Source organism: Rhipicephalus microplus, chromosome 5 (assembly GCF_043290135.1).
Source record: "Rhipicephalus microplus isolate Deutch F79 chromosome 5, USDA_Rmic, whole genome shotgun sequence".
In the NCBI taxonomy this organism is placed as follows: Eukaryota; Metazoa; Arthropoda; class Arachnida; order Ixodida; family Ixodidae; genus Rhipicephalus; species Rhipicephalus microplus.
The window spans coordinates 216,467,456-216,488,606 of NC_134704.1; the positions used below are offsets into that span (position 1 = coordinate 216,467,456).

Consider the following 21,151-nt stretch of genomic DNA (forward strand, 5'->3'; position numbering starts at 1 on the left):
ATCGCCATGCCCTGCGACCGCTCTCTCCTTTAGTCTTAAATGTCGTCTCCGACCAGCCAGAACAACTGCCAACATGGTAAGAGGACTCACATTCGTTGCACTTCAGGACACGCCCATCACAGGGGAGGGGCTCATCACAAGACTGGCACGTGCTTGTCATGGTACGTTGTCCAGGCATTCACAGTAGCACTCAGTTCGCACTCAATTCGGGAGCATTCAATTAGGAAAAAGGCACATTATGCACAGAGAACTCAGCAAAGCACTGAAACACGGTGGCAACGGCGGTGGCGGTAAGGCGGTATTGAGAAATAAGCGAATTTACCAACCTGGGTAAGCAAAAAGAGCTGATTAGGCGAACGTCCTTTCACCGCCGCCGCCGCCACCCGTGTGTCCAGGTACGATGTCGACGCCGGAAACACGTAAACACTTCCGCAGGCTCAGTGACGTCAAGATGTGATTCCGTAGCCACGGCAACCGTTTTCAGGTAGTCTAATAAATGGAGGAAATTTGAACGTTGTAAAGGAGCGCCGCTTTGATAAATGGCTCCAGCGCAACGATTCCAACAAGGCAGGAACCCTAAAGCACCGGCCGCCGAAATGCAGGACACCAACCTGGGTAAGCAAAAAGAGCTGATTAGGCGAACGTCCTTTCACCGCCGCCGCCGCCACCCGTGTGTCCAGGTACGATGTCGACGCCGGAAACACGTAAACACTTCCGCAGGCTCAGTGACGTCAAGATGTGATTCCGTAGCCACGGCAACCGTTTTCAGGTAGTCTGGGTAAGCAAAAAGAGCTGATTAGGCGAACGTCCTTTCACCGCCGCCGCCGCCACCCGTGTATCGAAACAGGCTACTTCAAGTTAAAGGTCTGACCCTATATCCCCAACCCCCGACGTTGTTTTAAGTGCCAGCGTTTCGGCCACGGTTCTCAGAGCTGCCGCGGCCCTCATACCTGTGCAAAGTGTACTTCCCAAAAACACGCTACAGACGAATGTGAAGAAGCAACTACCCACTGAACGAACTGCTGTGGTAGACACCCTACTCACTCTCGCACAACTCTTAGATAGAAACATAAAGAAGTACTTAAACTGAAAGTAAATGAAAATAACTGTTTTAGGGAGGAGCGCAAGTGTCTACTAACGCAGGGTCCTTCGTTCGCGGAGATAACACGAAAGGGGGCAGGGCCACCAAAATCCGCGGCGCCCGCACCTACTACAAATTGGACGGGCAGCAGCGCCATTAACCCCTTTGGCGGGAGTAGCACAGGCCCTTCCGCCACCACAAAGCTTGCAGGCCTCCGGACCTTATGCCCCAAGGCCTTCTGTTTTGACAGGTAGCCCTAAATCTTCCATGGCCGCACGCGTAAACCACGAGCGGGCATCCAGCATCTTGTCCGAGATGATGGACACAGCACCATGTGCAACGGTGTCTTCGGCGCCGAAGGACATTGCGCAGCTCTTTGGAGCGTGCCTTAAAGTCAAAAACCATCATCAGGGGTCCTGACAAGGACTCCTGACTTAATGCAATACTTCTTTAGTACACGCAGCACTCACTTACACACATAATGAATACACATATAATACAAAGGAACGTCCGAGGAATGCTTGGAAACCTCGATGATATCCAGGAATTCTTGTACAAACCTTCTCCAAAAGTGTTGTGCGTACAAGAAACGTACTTAAATTCCAGTAACACCAATTTCCTACGTCAATGTGTACTATTCAGAATGAACCGCAATGACGCTGTAGCATCATCTGGTGGTGTTATCATTATAGTTGTTCAGGGCGTAGCATGAGCACATCTACAACTACAAACATCCCATGAGGCAGTGACTGTTCGAGCAGTTCTTTTGAACAAACTTGTCACCATCTGCTCCCTTTTACATACCTCCGCAGTGCCATCTCAAAAAACACTAATTAAAGTCACAGATAAATGAACTACAGAAATATTTTGTGGTTTTTTGGGACTTGAATGCACATACTGGTCTATGGCGCGCCTCTTGCTGCGATGCACGGAGTCGCCTTATCAAACAGTTCCCCTTTTTCTTTTTTCAGGTGCGTATCTGTTGCATAGGAAAAAACCAACCTACTTTAGCCTCGCCAACAAAACCTACTCATGCATAGATCTCAGCATTGTGTCCCCATTGCTTGTACCCCTGCTTCAATGGAAAGTGATCAACAATCCTTTTGAAAATGACAACTTTTTACTTTAGCGTCGCCAACAAAACCTACTCATGCATAGATCTCAGCATTGTGTCCCCATTGCTTGTACCCCTGCTTCAATAGAAAGTGATCAACAATCCTTTTGAATATGACCACTTTTAAATCATTCTAAGTACACCAATAAACAAAAGTCCGCCGCATGTTCCCAGATGGCAGACAGACAAAGCGGACTGAAAAACGTTCAGAGAAGCTACTCGTTTAGGTTGGTCGGACATATGCCACTTAAGTATAGATGCAGCTGTAGACTTTTTGACGGTGCTTCTTATTGATGCTGAAACAACGTGTATCCCAGAAACTTGACGGTCCACCAAACGACGCGTATCTTGGTGTAACAATGAGTGCCAGAATGCACATAGAAAGCAAAATAAAGCATGAAACCTGCTTCGAGTTTCTCCGACAGCAGAGAGTCTTACAAATTTTAAAAACATAAAGTATCAAGACAGGAGGACGTGCCAACAGGCGAGAGGGGAAAGTTGGCACAACTATATATCAGGCATCAATTCATATACACAGGAGTCTAAAGTCTGGAACATGGTTAAGAGAATAGCAGGAAGACAAGCACATTCACTCCCTCTTGTTAACACACAAGGTGACAGTTTGAAATACTTCCTAGGCTCACGCTTCGAACAAGTGTGCAGCTCGTCACACTATAGTGAAGCCTTTCAAAGAGAGGGGAAAGTCGGCACAACTATATATCAGGCATCAATTCATATACACAGGAGTCTAAAGTCTGGAACATGGTTAAGAGAATAGCAGGAAGACAAGTACATTCACTCCCTCTTGTAAACACACAAGGTGACAGTCTGAAAAACTTCCTCGGCTCACGCTTCGAACAAGTGTGCAGCTCGTCACACTATAGTGAAGCGTTTCAGAGATAGAAAACAAGAATTGAAAACCAGAAACTAGAACACAAGTGTATGAAACCACGAGGCATACAACTGAGTTTTCAGCTTAGCGGAGCTCGAAACATCACTTGACTCCTTCAGTCATTCCGCCCAGGTTCTGATTGTGTAATGTACAAACTGTTGAAAAATCTACCAATCGAAACGCCAAAAAGCCTACTTTGCATGTACAATGGTATCTGGTTTTCTGGCGCTATCCCTAATTCCTGGAAAGAAGCTTTCAATATTCCCATTTTGAAAGAAGACAATGACCCTTCCTCAGTTTCGAGTTATTGCACTTACAAGCTACTTGTACAAACTTTCCAAAAAATGATGAACTGCCGACTAGTACATTTCTTCAAAAGAAACCATTTGCTCGACCCAATTCAGTGCGGATTTTAAAAGAGTAGATTCACCACCAACCACCTTGTTCGTATTAAGACACAGATCAGAGACGCTTTCGTCCAAACAATATATCCTCTCGGTGTTCCTCGATATCAAAAAGGCTTACAACCTGGCGCTTTGGAATATTAAGAGACCTGTCCCCCCTTGGCATGCATGGCAAAATGGTAACCATAATGGAAAGTTACTAGTCAAATCGTACATTCCGAGTCAAATCGTACATTCCGAGTCCGAGTGGGCAGCATTCTCTCCCAAACATTTGTCCAAAAAATAGAAGTGCCGCAAGGTGGTGTACTTAGCTGCAGACTTTTTATCATCAAAGTGAATACCATGCACTTGTCCCTCCCTCGCAATTTGTTTTACTGTACGAATGTCGATGACGTCCAGCTTGGCTTTAGATCTTACAGTCTTGCTGTGTGGAAAATGCAGTTTCAGCTTAGTTTGAGCAAAGTATTCAATTGGGCAGAAGAAAACGGGTTCCGACAGAATGCACAGAAAAGCACCTGTCCTGTTCTACAGGAAGAGAGGCATTCATACTGAACCCGGTATTCAACTGCATGGGCAACGTCTTTCTAGTAACACTGAACACGAATTTCTAAGCTTAATCTTGGACACCAAGCTAATCTTCACACCACACATTAAGTACCTAAAAACAAGCGCATAAAAGCCATGAATGTTCTAAAAGTGTTGTCACGTATTACGGGGGAAAGTGACAAGAAGTGTCTGATCAATTTGTATGCACCCTTCATACGTACTCGCCTAGACTATGCAGCAATATCATATCAATCAGGGACACCTACTGCTCTTAAAATGCTTGACCCTGTTCGTCATCTATAGGCATCAGTATCTCTATGGGTACTCTTCGCACTAGCTCCATGGAAAGTCTGTACGTGGAATCGAACGAATGGTCGCTCCACCTACAGAGATGTTACTTGTTTTAAATATTATCTTAAAGTGAACGCAAACAAAGAACATCCTTCACATTCCACAATTAATGACATGGCAAGCCTTGCTGTGTTTGAGAAACGGCCTTCTATGGGACAGCCCTGCTCACTCCGTGTGAGTTGCCTAGCGAAGGAAACCGGTGTGCCACTTGAACACCATTTGATGGCTTCCGAAGTATGCCTGCCACCGTGACAGTGGCAGACGATATATTGCGACGTGTTTCTTTTGGAGGTAACGAAGCACGCGCCAATTGCATATATTCAGAAATACTTTCAAGAACTACAACAGAAATACACTTGTCCTGAGTTTTTTGCGGATAGCTGAAAGACCAACACTTCTGCCTCGTGCGCAGCCGTTGGCCCATCCTTTTCCGAAGCCGGCAATCTGCATCCTGATACAACCTTTTTCACCGGCGTATCCTCCATTATTGCGTACTACTTTCGTACTACTTTCGCTGACAATGGTCCCAAAAGACATATATGGTTTGTGAGTTTTCGCACTAAAAATACAGACAGCTTGTCTCTCTTGCACTCAATAATGCTCTTTGGCAGCCTTGTCAGTCCGTGCTCATTACACAAGGCAACAGCCTCAGACTATACATTGGGGGCAGAAACCCGCACATACTTGAAGTTCTTCCGTATGGCGTCAGTGGCCTTTACTTCGACAATCCCTTTTTAATGACCACAAAACCACCTTCTTTGACCGAAACTAGCATACGCAATCCATTCTTCCTTAGAAAGCACACCACCCATCCATGGTGTCACGCTCATTACGACTTCCTTTAAGAACAGTCCTTAGCAAGCTATCAGTTCCATCGAAAACCCACCTCTCTCGGCCTTCAGCCTTAGAAGTGTGGCAGCTTGGGCTAGTTTGTATGGCATGATGATAGTTATAGCGCGAGAAGAAAACGACGACACAGACACAAGAAGGACACGAAAGACACGAGTGCTAACTTCCAACTGAGTTTATTGCGCAGAGCACGAAAATATATAGAGGAGACAGTAACCATGTGATAAAAACTAATGGCACAAGAGTAGAACATGAGTAACAGAAAAACAAAGACAAAACAAAAGCACAGAAAAACGGCAAAGACAAATCTATAAGAAAACGAAACAGAAAGGTAAAGATAATATAAATACTTGCGCGCACCGAAATCTTTGAGGAACCTGAGTTCCTTCTCGGACAGAGCCATGGAGGGCTTGCTAATACAAGGCACCTGTTCGCGTGCCATCTGCGCAGCCTCGGCATCGACTCTGGTGCACTCATCTTTGTGCTTGTACAGCGTCGCTGTGTGCTTGAAAAGGGGAGCACAATTGCACTCAGTTCAGTGCTGAGCAAGAAAGTCATCTTTCCCGTTTCTAACATTGTTTGCGTGTTCTCTCAGGCGGTCGTTCAGACAGCTTCCGGTTGTTTCGACATAACAAGCACGGCATGGAAGGTGGGTTCTATAGACAACTTCCCGGGAGCAGGCCGCATACCTGTTTCTATGTTGAACTCTGCATTCCGTTGATGGCTACATTTTCAGGGGGTTCGTAGATATGGTGAGGCTGAATAAATTGGACGGTGCCGAGAACAAGACACAATCTCCAACACATTTTCCGATTTTCTTGAGCCTATATGATATCTTGTGTTTGTATGGAATCACGGCTATCCTTTCACATTTTGTATCCGTGTTGCTCAGATTCGGTCGCTGCCTCTGCTCTGCGTTATTAGTCCGCAGGATAGTCTCAGCAACGGAAGCCATTAACGCCTCGGGGAAACCCGAAGCCTTAAGCCGGGAAACTTGAGCTTTGAAGCTCGCAGAGATATTGTGGGCGCACGACCTATTTAAGGCATTCTCAAGACAGGTTCGCGTTATGCCTCGCTTAACTAACTTGATGTGAGCAGAAAAAGAAAGACGTAGAGGTTTCTGCGCACGTGGTTCATAACACCAACAGATGTGATGCGAGCTAAAAAGCAGTTTTAAATTCAAAAAGCCTAACTTGTCTTTCTCGGGCATTTAATGTGTCCCCACAAGATGCTTTAAAGAATCTTCGAGCACACCTATCGTTTGAGTCGCAAACGAGTGGAACATAGAATTACAATTTAGAATAACCATGAAATCATCCACGTATCTGAATACTTTGAAGACATGCGAGCCTTCTAACTTTTTCTGCAGTTTTTTGCCCAATTTTGCCAATAGAAGATCACTGAGTCGAGGTGCTATGCATGAGTCGATTGAAACACCCTTTTTCTGCAGATAAATGCAATCATTCCATTGAACAAAAGTAGATATAAGGTACAGCAAAACCAGGTTAAGAAAATCTCGCAAACTGATGTCAGCTTTTATTTGGAAGTTCGATTCCCCGAGAAATTTTATGTTATCCCTTATACATTCCAATACGTCATCTTGAGGCAGGGTAGTATAGGTCCTTTATATCAATTGAAAAACTGAAAAGATTAGATTCATTTGACTAATTGAAAAATTCTATCAGAGCCTGCGAGTTTTTGTTCAAAATAGGTCTTCAATATTTAGACACTTTAGATGGATCTGAATGAACAAGCCGAGTTGCTTTTGCCACGTACCACTTTCTGTCACAATGACACGGAAGGGCATGTCAACCGTATGTGTTTTGGAAGAAAAAAACATTCTGAGTCATTTTTGTCACTTTTGCTAATGTGCTGCGCTAACTGTTTTAACTCTAGTTTACGACACATTTCCGTGGCCCGGGTTTTTACTCTGTCTAGACGAATGTCGGTACAACATTTGAAAACAGAGTCTATAGCTGTGACCGTCTTTTCCAGGTACAAGCAATTCGGAAGAACGGCGAAAACACCCTCCATATCTGACAACACGACACAAAGTTCATTGTCTCTAAGAAACTTGGTCGTCTTCCGCGCCGGAAGGCTGTTGTTGGTAGGCTTACTCCGTAGGAGCACGTCGACGCCTTCTGAGCCGCACCTGCCCGAATCCTCTGGTGAAGCACGGCCGGCAGCAGAGCGCACCATTGAAAGAAGCTCGGGTGCGGACCTCTCTCGGTCGACGACGAACTTCGGACCTAGGGCGAGGGTGTTGTGGACGTAGTCTGTGAGGACGACGTCACTCATGAGTGGACCGCAACTGATTGCCGGGGCTTGGTTGGGCGCTGCGCACGAAGGCTAGTGAGCTCACGTCACCACAGGCAGTTTGCAGTGTACTCGATTCGGTGCTTGTTATGTCGGAACGACTGAAAGGTGTCTGAACGATCGGCTGAGAGAACACGCTAACAACGTAAGAAACGGGAAAGAGGGTTTTCTTGCTCAGCACTGCACTAAGTGCAATTATGCTCCCCTTTTCAAGGACACAGCGACGCTGTACAAGCACAGAGATGAGCGCACCCGAGTCAATGTCGAGGCCATGCAGATGGCACGCGAACAGGTGCCTTGTATTATCAAGCCCTCCGTTGCTCTGTCCGAGAAGGAACTCAGGTTCCTTGAAGATATCGGTGCGCGCAAGTAGTTATATTATCTTTACTTTTCTGTTTCGTTTTCTTATAAATTTTTTCACCGTTTTTCTGTGCTTTTGTTTTTTGTCTTTGTTCTTTTCTTACTGGTGCTCTGCTCTTTGTGCCATATGGTTTTCATCACATGGTTACTGTCTCTTCTATATATTTTCGTGCTCTGTGCAATAAAATCAGTTGGAAGTTAGCGCTCGTGTCTTTCGTGTCCTTCTTGTCTCTGTGTCGTCGTTTTGTTCTCGCGCTATAACTATCGTCATGCTATACCAACTAGCCCAAGCTGCCACACTTCTAAGTTACATGTCTAGTTATTTGGGCTCTTTCTCGTGTGTTTCTCTTCATCATTCAGTCCTCGTAACCCTCATCGCAGTCTCCATTTGCCGTGCGCACACCTTTTCCTTTTGCATTCGCACCAAGCAGCTCCCTTTGGACGTTAAAGGCTTGTTTGAAGGTTACCACCTCTCTATCGGCCATGGCATATGAACGTGCAAATTCTTTGGTCTGAATGGCACCGACAAGAGCGCACGTACCGGGACGCCGTGCATGTCCAGCTTCAACAAACAGATCAAACACTGGGAGTGAAGAAAAGAAGATGGCGAGAGTACTGCAACCGAATCGAGTACACTGCAAACTGCCTGTGGTCACGTGAGCTCACTAGCCGGCCTTCGTGCGCAGCGCCCAACCAAGCCAAGGCAATAAGGTGTGGTCCACTCATGCAGTGACGTCGTCCACCCAGACTACGTCCACAACACACTCGCCCTAGGTCCGAAGTTCACCGTCGACCGAGAGAGGTCTGCACCCAATCTTCTTTCATTGGTGTGCTCTGTTGCTGGCCGCGCTTCACCAGAGGATTTGAACAGGTGCATCTCGGAAGACATCGACGTGCTCCTACGGGGAAAGCCTACAAGCAACAGCCTTCCGGTGCGGAAGACGAGCAAGTTTCTTAGAGGCAATGAACTTTGTGTTGTGCCGTCAGATAAGGAGGATGGTTTCGCCGTTCTTCCTAATTGCTTGTACCTGGAAAAGGTGGTCACAGCTATCGACTCTGTTCTTAAATGTTGTACCGACATTCGTCTAGATAGAGTAAAAACGCGGGTCAAGTAAATGTGTCGTAAACTAGAGTTAAAACAGTTAGCGCAGCACATTAGCAAAAGGGACAAATTGGGCTCAGCAAGATTTTTTCTGCTAAAACACATAAGGTTGACATTCCCTTTTGTGTCATTGTGACAAAAAGTGGTACGTCGCAAAAGCAACTCGGCTTGTTTTTCAGACCCATCTAAAGTGTCTAAAGATTGATGGCCCAATTTTGATCAAAATCTCGCAGGCTCTGATAGACTTTTTAAACAGTCAAATCAATCTAATCTTTTCGGTTTTTCCATTGACATAAAGGACCTATACTACTCCCTGCCTCACGATGAGGTATTAAAATGTATAAAAAATAACATGAAAATTTTCGAGGAATTGCACTTCCAATTAAAAACTGGCATCAGCTCGCGAGATTTTCTTGACCTGGTTTTGCTGTACATTACATCTACTTTTGTTCAATGGAATGATTGCATTTATCTGCAGAAAAAGGGTGTTTCAATCGGCTCATGCGTAGCACCTCTATTAAGTGATCTTTTATTGGCAAATATGGGCCGAAAATTGCAGGAAAAGTTGGAAGGCTCGCATGTCGTCAAAGTATTCAGATACGTGGATGGTTTCTTGGTTCTTCTAAATTGTGATTCTTTTATGTTCCACTTGTTTGCGACTCAAACGATACGTGTGTTTGAAGATTGTTTGAAGCCTCTTGTGTATACACATGAAATGCCCGAGAATGACAAGTTACGCTTTTTGGACTTAAAACTTGTTTTAGCTCACAGCACATCTGTTGGTGTTATGAAACGCGTGCACAAAAACCTCTGCTGCCTTTTTATTCCACTCACCGCAAGTTAGTTAAGCGAGGCTTAGCTTGAACTTGCCTTGAGAATACCTTAAATAGGTCGTGTGCCCACAATATCTCTGCGAGCTTCAAAGCTCAAGTTTCCCGGCTTAAGACTTTGTGTTTCCCCGAGGCATTTAACGCTTCCGTTTCTGAGACTATCCTGAGGACAAAGAAGGCAGAGCAGAGGCAGCGACAGAGTCCGAACAACACGGATACAGAACGTGAAATGATAGCCGTGTTTCCATACAAATACCAGATATCACACAGGCTCGAGAGAATCAGAAAACGTGTTGCAGTTCGTGTCTTGTTCCCGGCACCGTCCAAATTAATCAGCCTCGCCAAATCTACAAACCCCCCGAAGACGCAGTCATTAGCGGAATGCAGAGTTCAACATAGAAACAGGCATGCGGCGTGCTCCCGGGAAGTTGTCTACAGAAGCCCCCCTTTCGTGCGGTGCCTGTTTGTCGGAACGACCGGAAGGTGTCTGAACGATCGGCTGAGAGAGCACGCTAACAATGTTAGAAACGGGAAAGATGGTTTTCTTGCTAAGCACTGCACTGAGTGCAATTGTGTTCCCCTTTTCAAGGACACCGTGACGCTGTACAAGCACAGAGATGAGCGCACCCGAGTCATTGTTGAGGCCGCGCAGATGGCACGCGAACAGGTGCCTTGTATTAGCAAGCCCTCCAAGGCTCTGTCCTAGAAAGAACTGAGGTTTCTCGAAGACTTCGGTGCGCGTAAGTAGTTATATCATCTTTACTTTTCCATTTTGTTTTCTTATAGATTTTTCTTTGCCGTTTTTTAGTGCTTTTGTTTTTTGTGTTTTTTTTTTAAACTCATGTTCTGTTCTTTGTACCAAGTGGTTTTTATCGCAAGGTTAGTGTCTCCTCTATATATATTCGTGCTCTGCGCAATAGACTCAGCGGGAAGTATGCGCTCGTGTCTTTTATGTCCTTCTTGTCTTTGTGTCGTCGTTTTGTTCTTGTGCTATAACTATAGTTCAGCCTTAGCCCTGGTGGATATGTGTCTGTTCAAGGAAAGTAGCTCATGCGCAGGAATGGTAGACTGAAAGATAAATTTCGGCCGATTGCTCCACCTGCGTAGTAAAAAGGGCCATTGCTAGTACTAGCTTACAGTTGGCTCTTACTAGGTCTTGCCACCACGTTCTTGATGAATGTTTCAGGGAGCAAAAAACCAGGCTCGTGTTTGCGGGTTTTCCTTTGGTGTTAACGACATTGTGCGAAGCTTTACTGAGAAAATGCCGACATGACGCCACCAGCGATTCTGGCACAAAGGAAAAAACACAGACGAAGCGACCTATTGTCATTTCGTATGTGCACAGAGTGGCTCATTCATTGAAGCACGTCACCTCTCGTTTTGAGGTCTCTGTCATGTTCTCGGCACCTCGGAGGTTTTCGCGCAGTTGTGCTTGTTCTTGTGGGTACCAAGTGCTCATTGTTTAAAGAAGCATGAAAGGAAGTTTTTGAATTGTTTGGTACGCATTGTCTACTTGATCCTGCTCAGTTGTGGCAAGGTGTACATTGGCCAGTCGGGCCGTTGTATAAGCGATCGCCTGAGGGAACACGCACGGTCACTGAGAAACGGCTCGGGTTCGCATTTGCCGCATCATTGTAAGGAATGCTCGTGTGAACCTCTGCTGAACCGTACGAGAATATGGCTAAGAAGCGAAGACAAAGTGGCACGTGAATTGGCAGAGGCGATGTTTATGAGACAATTTGGCGAACAATGTTCCATCTCTGTCATTGTATGATAATGAATTTGATTTTCTATCCGATAGATTTTGATAATAGTTGGTTGGTCTCTTCTGCTTGTACGCATGCGTGAGGGTTTTATAAGGCGAGCTTCGGTTCAATAAAAGTCAATTGCGATTGTGCGCTTTTCCGAGTCTCTTCTTTCAATGTTTTTTAAGTTTGCGCCAACAATGTTCTGCTCAGTTACACACCATTTAGCCTGACAGCATACGTTACTGTGCATGGGAACGATGCTGACCTACGTAACTGATAGTACAGCCGATGGAGACCACTCGTGACACCGATGCGGAACATTTTTAGATGCGAAGTGTCTTATGATCGAGCTCAATTTGGTGTGCGGCGCGAACAACTTTACTGTGCATGCACTGCCCTTTCTCTCCCTCGCCTCACCACTCGCCCTCTCTCTCTTCGCAATACTGTTGCAGGCAGCATCTGGTAGCGAGTTCCTTGAGTGCAAAAACTGACTGCTCGTGCTGGAAAACCGTTCATTGGCCATTCCGTATATATAGGCACTGCGTTTTTACCTCTGAGGTAGTGCTGGTGATAGAATTTTCCGGTGCGTTGTAGAATCATGAAAACTCGCAGCATACGCGTTAACTGAAAGAAGACTGCGTGTCTCTGGCTCCAGTCAGAGTCTTCAGTTCCTCACTTCCCATTAGCAAGGGTTGGCAAGTTTCAGTAAGAAGCATCGATCCATCATAGCCTGCTTTCTGCTTCCCTAAAAATCTCCTGCGCAACGCAGCGCTAAGTGCCAGCGTCAACTTCGCCACCAGCATAAGTGCTAGCGCCCAGTGCTTCGCATACACAAATGGTTCTTTTTAGCGGAAGATGGTATAAATTTTCTTTTTTCTGGATTTTTACAGCTTTCGTTGTAAGAAGTAGTGGTTTAAGAATATTGCGCTGAAGTATTCCTTAAACAACGTGGCATACAGGCGCCCTAAATTGATCAATTTGGATACATTGAGTTTGCGGCGACATATATGACCTATTGAGAAGAAAAAGCATGACCCCTTCTCTCGCGCACTTCAAATTCTGAGAAAAATTGGATTGTTTCATAAAGTTTCTTTGTGTAATTGACAAATACTTTTGTCGATGGTTTTTTTGTTAGTTGAGGAGAATTTATTATCTGCTTTTTGATGAATCAGGGTGATTGCAGAGGAACGATTTTTTCTGAAATCGAATTGGCGGTTGTGCGCTTCGGTGCACCAGTGGCTGAAGTTCTCGGCTGACGAACCGTTTACTGTGCGACGTCAGTGCACGTTAAAAGTACCAGATGTTCAAACTTCATAAAGCCATTCGCCATGGCATTTGCCAGAAGATTGACGGATGGGCTACTGTACCAACCACTCGACATGAGCTAGGAGGCTCAGGTGGATGCCCTCATTGAAGGCACTTTTCAGCAAGCACGTACTCGGTCTCTCCATCAACACGCCAACCAAGCGCCCCGTTGCTCTCAGTGTATTTGATTCTTATGCTGAGCTCAGTGCCACGGTCTTCATCTCTCAGACTAATCGATGATGATGTTTAGAGTTCAATGGCGCAAGGCCTCAGACTAATCGTTCAAGTGCAATTTCAACTGGCAGGGTGGTACTCACAAGGAAAGGAATCTCGCCCTTTCCACAGCATATTGATGAAAACGTGGCCAAGGTAGGTTGGTCGCACCAGTGCCCAAACATAGTCATCACGGCTTTCGCAATGACGGGCGCAATGCGAGAATAACACGGCTCTGGAAGCAGTTCGAGTGAGCTTCGAGCGTCGCACGTTGGCGCAGCCATTCACTATTGACAGAAACAAATACTTACTATCTTTGACTACAACACGAGGCTGTTTACGAGCGCCTCCGCGTACATATTCTCAGCTAAAAAGGCAGATGCAATAGCCACAGCCTTAGCCGTAAGGTTTCAAGTGCATAGAGGATAGTCATAAGTTATTTCGGCCGACTCCTAGGAGGCTTGTCGGCTCTTTCAAAGAGACCGACTTCCGGCAATAGTAATGAGGCTGCTAGGATCTGAGCTCATTCACCACCATCGCTTGATCTCGTGCCCAGATATGCTGGATTACAAGGCAATGAGAGGGTGTACGCTTTATCCCACGTGTTTTATCGCACAGTAAAAATCCCTCTATCGTTGACCATACACATTCTGCCTAAGGATATTCTCGCTCAACAGCGCTTCACGCAGCAAAAATGTGGGAAAACTCACAGATCCGTTAACAATGAAGAGGCCACCGACCTTCGAAAATTCGAAAGGATGTATTTTTCGCCCGTTTCCCATGATACATCCGATGCTTTATTCGGCTATGTGTTCTTGGTGTGGTGGTAGGCCAAACCTACCACATCTCGTGGCGGTGCTATTATCAGCCAAGTGACTTAATCAGTTGATTGGGCAAACCTCGAATGCCTAGTATTGAACAGTGGGTGACACAAGTCACCAGCTGCACAACTCGATCAAGTCTGGTGGGCGGCTAAGGTCATGGAAGGCCTGGACATAGGGCGCCAACCACAGTAGCTTCAAAATATTTCTTTTCCCATTCTCTTAAATAAAAATTTACTCTCATAATGATATTATAGTTTTGGGATGGGAAACATCACATGAAATACAAATATATTGGGAGTCTGTTAAAATATTGGTGGTTTAGAAACATTTCTCCGTACGTCGAAGCATAGCTCTTTCAAGGCCTTCAGGAAAAAAGTAGTATTATACTGATGGTCCAATAAATACATAATTCACTTACATTGCATTTTTGTACGAAACAGTTACCCTAGCAATGTGCATGCTTGAAAGAAACCATACTGATATTGAATACAAATGATAGAAGTGTGCATGTACATCAAGTATTATATCGCGTTTGTACCTAAACGGACGAATTTGAATATCATCAAAGCAGGTTCTGTTGTTATTTGGCAAAATATATTTGTTGTTTTGTTTTTTTAAAAGGTTTTCAGTGATATTGAGTCATACCCTTCAAATGAGTGGTGTAGGTGTATGTGCTTGGATGTTTTCAATAATAACGAAAGTTGGGCTAGTTGGTTGTTCATACTTGGGAAGTAAAAACAGCGCAAAAATATAGACAAGGACAAATCTTCAGGAGTTCTCAAAAGCTAATCTATTGGGTCAAGGGCGTAAGCGATAGGAACAGCAGAACAAAGCGCGTATGCAAGGAAAAGAAACCAGTAGTGGTACCCTACGTGCACAAGTTTTCACATTGGTTGAAAAATGTGGTCAGTAGGTATGGGGTACGTAGTGATGTCCGCTCCCAAGAAGTTGTCCTTGCTTCCGCGTGCATAAAAGAAGTTAGGGTCTAAGAAAGACCTGCTGGTACTGTCCGGAGAAGAGAAAAATTAGATATGTTCAGGGTACATTGTGTGTTGTATATATGTTGCCATTGTCATGCAAGGAGGTTTACTTAGGACAAACCGGGCGGTGCATTACCGTGAGACTAAAAGAACACTTAACCTCTTTAACGGCTGCCGGCTGGTTGCAGCTGCCAGCTCATTATAGGGAGTGTGGCGGCCAACCTTTGGCAGATAAAGCCTTTTGTTTGTTTGGACATCGAGATAAGTGCCCCAGGGAAGCGGTGGAGGCTTTTTTCATTGAAAAGGAGGGGGAAAGGTGTGTGAGCAAGCCGTCTGTGGCCCTTGGTGAAAAAGAAGTTCAGTTCCTGGGTTCAGCGCTGCCACGTTAAAGTGATTGTTAGTTTGTTGGGGACCGTTTCATAAATTTTTGGCAAGTAGGAAGGCACGTTTTTTTGTGGTTTTTTGTGGTTGTTGCACACGTGTTGATTATCAATATAAATAGGCTTGTCTTATACCTTGTTTGCTTTGATGCACAGATGCCTTTGGTTGTCCACGTGCCCGGGTCAAATGCTTGATTTATGTGCGTGTATCTTTCAATAAAGTTTAGTTGCGAGTTCAGCGCAATGTCGTCTCTTCCTCTGTCCTTGTTTATATTTTTGCGGTGTTTTTACTTCCCAAGTTATAGTTTTTATTGTGAAGGTGAATAGTCATTGAGTGCATCAACCATCAGATTTGGGTGCACGTTAAAGAACCCCAGGTGGTCTAAATTTCCGGAGCCCTCCACTACGGCGTCTCTCATAATCATATAGTGGTTTTGGGACGTTAAACCCCACATATCAATCAATGAGTGCATCAACCAGAGATTCGCTTGCATACTCAGTGCTTATCTGAAAAAAGAACTTCTTCAGTAGTCTTCGGCCATCAATTCAAGAATCTAGTCATCTATGGTTGCCCGAAGTGCATAGAAACGAAGTCCGGTGGATTCAAAGTATTTTTCATAACAATGAATGAGAGCTAGCTTGGTGCAGTAGCCTGTTAAGCTGCGAGAATGTCTTTTAGTGTGCTTCAACAATTTCCATCTGCATCGCAATAATCAACTGTGCGTCGGTTGCGATTTTGCTAAGAGATTGCGTTCGTGATTGCTGGTATTACTGCACACTTTTTGTGCATGTGGCCTACTCTTAATGGTGCTGACATATCATGCTGTTTAAAGCCACTATCATCAAAACGCTCTGTTGGATGTTAAGCACTGGCCCTTTTGCAGCGCTCTTTTTTTTTGTGCTGAATTGATTTCGCGAACGCCGTATGACCAGCCGAACAGCAGATGCTGAGAATGAATGCGATGCCATCAAACAGTGTCGCGAACGTATAGGTTACGCTGGGGATTTCTGACAAGTAACAAGAGCAGATGCATATCGAGAAATCTTGAACATCTGTCAACGCTCGAGCTCTTTCATACGGCTTAATTCTGAGAGTTTCTTATGTAGCCAACCAAATTAACGTGAAAATGTGTGAAGCTCCCCGAATTAGGGATATACATTTTAATTGTGTTCCTGAACAATAAACTGTGTATCGGTTTTTTCCACAAGCGACGTTACTGCGCGCACCAGAGCCCTCGGTGCTTTTCGTAGGCGCTGCAAGTGACCATTACGCCAGGTTATGAAATCTGCCCAGCGACTGCATCCCATAACCTGCAGTACAACCATGAATATCATTATCAACCTGACTACACCAAATGCAGCACAGAGACATATCCCACAATCTGACAATCAACCCGGTATTGTGCTTTATGCTGTCACATTATGCCTGCGAATTTTCCATCTTATCAGCCCACCTAACTTTTGTCTCCCTCTCGTGCGTTTGTCTTCTCAAGGAAGCCAGTCAGTTACCCTAATGAACAGTGGTTATATCACGCAAGTGCTAAGTGCACGAGCCATGTCTAGCTCTTCTTGATTACAACCATGATATCATTAACCACGGTTTGTTTCATGACCCACTCTTCTCTCTTCATGCTTCTGAAGGTTACACCGATCAATTCTCTTTCTATCGCTCAAAATGTTGCCCTCAATTCAACCTGAATCCTCTTCGTGAGCCTCCTGCTTTCTGATCCGTAGCTAAGTGCCGGCAAGATGCGGCTGTTATGTACCTTCCTGTTAAGGGTTAGTGGTAGATTACGATTAATGATTTGATATTTCTTGCACAATGTGATCCAGCCCATCACTATTTTTCTAGTTATTTCACTCTCGTGGTTCGGCTTCATAGTTGTTACCTGTCCACATTGCTTCGTAACTTCCAGCGTGTCTCCACCTATTGCAAAGCGGTGTTTCCTGCCGGAACGCTTGCACATTACTCTATTTTTAGGCATAAAATTTGTCAGACCTACTCTTGTGCTTTTCTTGTAATTTAGCTCTAGTATCGCCTTGATGCAACTGGGTCATATTTTTGTAAATAGTTTGGAGAAAACGAACACTAAGCTAATCGACCAGTAATTTTTCACGTCCTTGACGTCTTATTTCTTATAGATTAAGATGCTGTTGGTATTCTTCCAAGATTTCGTACCCTTTTTGTCAAGAGCCACTTCGTATATAAGTGGCGACATATTCAGCCTAATTTTTTTCCACCTTTTAGCAGGACCACTCTTTCCTTATGCACACCAGCGGAATTCCCTCTTAGCATTCCTTCTGAGGACTTTCTTACTTTCATTGTCGTTACTGAAATATATGACGAATTTTTCTGTTCTATCATTGCTTCTCACGATATCATCCTGATTGTTCCGGGCACCGCCCCGGTGGTCTAGTGGCTAAGGTACTCAGGTGCTGACCCACAGGTCGCGGGATCGAATCTCGGCTGCGGCGGCTGCATTTTCGATGGACGCGGAAATGTTGTAGGCCCGTGTGCTCAGATTTGAGTGCACGTTAAAGAACCCCAGGCGGTCAAAATTTTCGCAGCCCTCCACTACGGCGTCTATCATATTCATATGGTGGTTTTGTGATGTTAAACCCCACATATCAATCAATCTGGTTATTCCGACTTTTGCACAGCTCTCTGTAGAACTTCTCCGCCACCGCAACTATCCTATTCATATAGGTTAAGACATTGCCGATCTTGTGCCTGATTGGATACAACCGATTTTTGTTTATGCACAAGTTTGTTTTTACAGCTTTTAAGCTTCTGTCACTTTTTGCAGCGTACTCGATTCTCTACGCGTTATACATTCCTATTTCAGCTGTTTTACGCCTATTGAGTAACTTCAAAAGATGCACTAGCTCTACTTGGCCGGTTCCATGATTTGTCGTCTCTTAATCTGATTTTTCTGTCTTCCGGCATAGCTTGCAAGTGTCCTGCCCGGTGACTGTATGTTCGACTTCCACTGCACACTCTTTGATAATATTAGCGATGTTGAAGTTTGGTTGGAACTCGCTGCGACTGACAACAACATGAACGGCACGCTAACTGTTGGTGGAACAACGTTCATCAATAGGGTCACTGCTGTATATATAGTGCATGGCTGAAAGGCAGAAACGACAACAGTATCTCAAATAAGAGTGTGGGTTTATGGAGAGGGTAGAGAGAAGATGCGTGCGCGAAGCTGGTTCGGCTTGTTCACAGTATGAAAACATAACATTCCTTCCCAGTTATTTTTAGAACCATAATACGGGCTTCCGAATCCGTGTTGTCCGCCTTGAAAGTCGCCATGCCTCTTGAGTCAATTTCGCCGTCACGTCACTCGCAGGAACCTGCAGCGCTGGTCAAACTGGGTCTGCAATGTGGCCCGTTGGCGGCTGAACAGCCACGCTAGCCACATCTTCCGCGCAATAAAGAGGTGCTTGCAGAGCCATGCTGGTGGCGCCAGTCGATGAGGGAGTGTCAGATCGCCTGCCTGACCATTTACTGATTGATTGATTTGTGAGGTTTAACGCCCCAAAACCCCCATATGAATATGACAGACGTCATAGTGGAAGGCTCCGGAAATTTACATCACCAGGGGTTGTTTAACATGCACCCAAATCTGAGTAGACGGGCCCACAACATTTCTGCCTCCATCGGAAATGCAGCCGCCTCAGCCGGGATTTGATCCTGTGACCTGCGGGTCAGCATTCGAGTACCTTAGCCACTAGAATACCATGGCAGCGCCGTCTGAACATTTACTCGCTGTCGTTCTAAAAGCTTGCCTTTCAGGGGTACTTTACTAATAGTGGCTCACTTGGTCGAGATGTCTATAAACTAATTAAGCTGGAGTTTCCACCTTCATCATCCTTGCTACAGACGTTGCTTTCACTTTCCCAGTTACACTTTGGTCTAGGGCCATAGTGGGTTGCTTATACACTGCTGCCTGGTGCCCAGTCACTCTGCCTGCTGCTGAACAAGTGGGCCTGGTCTACAAACACGCATCCAAACGCAGACGTAGCTGGCGGCCCAAAAGCATGTCATAGGAAGACCTTCCTTCTCTTTGGGAAGTGCACCTGTAACTGAACAACAGTCGCAATAAGTTATGTTCTGGTGTATCTTCTGTCATTCTGCGCAGCGCCGCCGCTGTGGTCTAGAGGCTAAGGTACTCGGCTGCTGACCCGCAGTTCGCGGGTTCCAATCCTGGATGCAGCAGCTGCATTTCCGATGGAGGCAGAAATGCTTTATGCCCATCTGCCCAGAATTGGGTGCGCTTCAAAGAACTACAGGCAGTCACAATTTCCGGAGTCCTCCACTACGAGGTCCTGATAATCATATGGTGTGTTGGGGACATTAATCCCTACATATCATTTTATCAATGTCATTCTGCACAATCCATCCTTCACAGTTTGAACCACTCATATAGCGGCTTCATTTAATACTGATGGAATAGGAGGTCCAAAGATGCGTGATATTGTTACGAGTAACTTCTTTAATAATCTATTTACAACGCACAGAATTCAACAAGTAAGATGGCGCCAGTCCAGCATCAATAAAAAGAACACACTTCTTCCTCCTTTTCCATGCAGCCGCGTTTAGCGGCTTTTATGTGTCAGCCGCTGGTCGACAGCATTTTTTTAGACTTTTCGAAGGCTTTTGACAAGATTAATCATCACCTACTACTATATAAGCTTAGGACCCTTAGTATTGATGGCGGCATTCTTGCTTGGATCGAGTTTTTCTTAATTATTCGCTCACAATTCGTTGTTGCTAACAACTACAGCTCACCCTCTTCTCCCATTAATTCTGGTGTGCCCCAGGGTTCTGTGTTGGGCCCTTTACTATTCCTTATTTATATTAAAAATTTACCTGATGTTGTAACTTCTTCGATTCACCTTTTCGCCGATGACCGCGTTGTTTACCGAGACATTTCATTTAACTCTGACGCTAGTTCTTTGCAAAGTGACATTAATAATACTGCCAGCTGGTGTAGAACTTGGCACATAGACCTTAACACTAAGAAATGTAAAGTTTTACGTATCTCACGAACTACCGGACCCCCTGTTAACTATATCTTAAATGACGTTGATTTAGAGTCTGTAACTTCGTATAAATACTTGGGGATTCATATAACATCTGACTTGAACTGGAAACATTATATTACCTATGTTAATAACAATAGCAACCGTATGCTAGGGTACCTACGACGCAACCTTAGCCGTGCCCCTCAAGCCGTGAAACTAACCATGTATAAAACACTAGTTCGTCCAAAACTTGAATATGCATGCTCTATTTGGAATCCTTTTCAACTTAACTTGACTCACTCGCTTGAAATGGTACAGAATAACGCAGCACGCTTCATTCTATCTAACTACCATCGCACTAGCAGTATTACGTCAATGAAACAAAGCCTTTCACTACAGTCACTTGAATCACGTCGTGAAACATCTCGTCTCATACTTTTTCACAAGATATTCAATCATCCACTTTTGAAAGCTCAGTTCATTACCACTCCCGCCGATTACTCAGCTCGTTTAGATCATCAACATGAGGTACACGTCAATAGCTACCGCACTAACACTTTTCATCATTCCATCGTCCCACGCACATCGAACGACTGGAACCACCTTCCCTCGGACATGGTTTCCATTTCAAGTCACGACTTGTTTTATTCTACAGTACAGAAATACTTACGTGATGACACGTGAAGTGTATATTGTACATATATATTTTTGTACTCTGTTTGCCCCAATTTGATGATACTTACACGTACGTTCATTGTACTGCCTAACATCAAATTTTCATATTTTGTAATTTTTATTATTTTGATGTTACTATGTTTGCTCTTG

The 21,151-nt window shown here is 44.8% G+C and overlaps 1 protein-coding gene and 1 long non-coding RNA gene across 13 annotated transcripts in view; one reads left to right on the plus strand and one right to left on the minus strand.

Moving 5' to 3' along the window:
- LOC119173521 (complement factor B) overlaps window positions 1-21,151 on the plus strand; it is a 1,265,978-nt gene that overhangs the window by 166,488 nt on the left and 1,078,339 nt on the right. The gene's annotated exons all lie outside the window — the stretch shown is intronic.
- On the minus strand, window positions 92-830 carry LOC119161576 (uncharacterized). The gene is made up of 2 exons (XR_012895598.1): window positions 612-830; window positions 92-489 (listed from the first exon to the last, which is right to left on the minus strand). It is a non-coding gene; the product is annotated as an uncharacterized LOC119161576 (long non-coding RNA).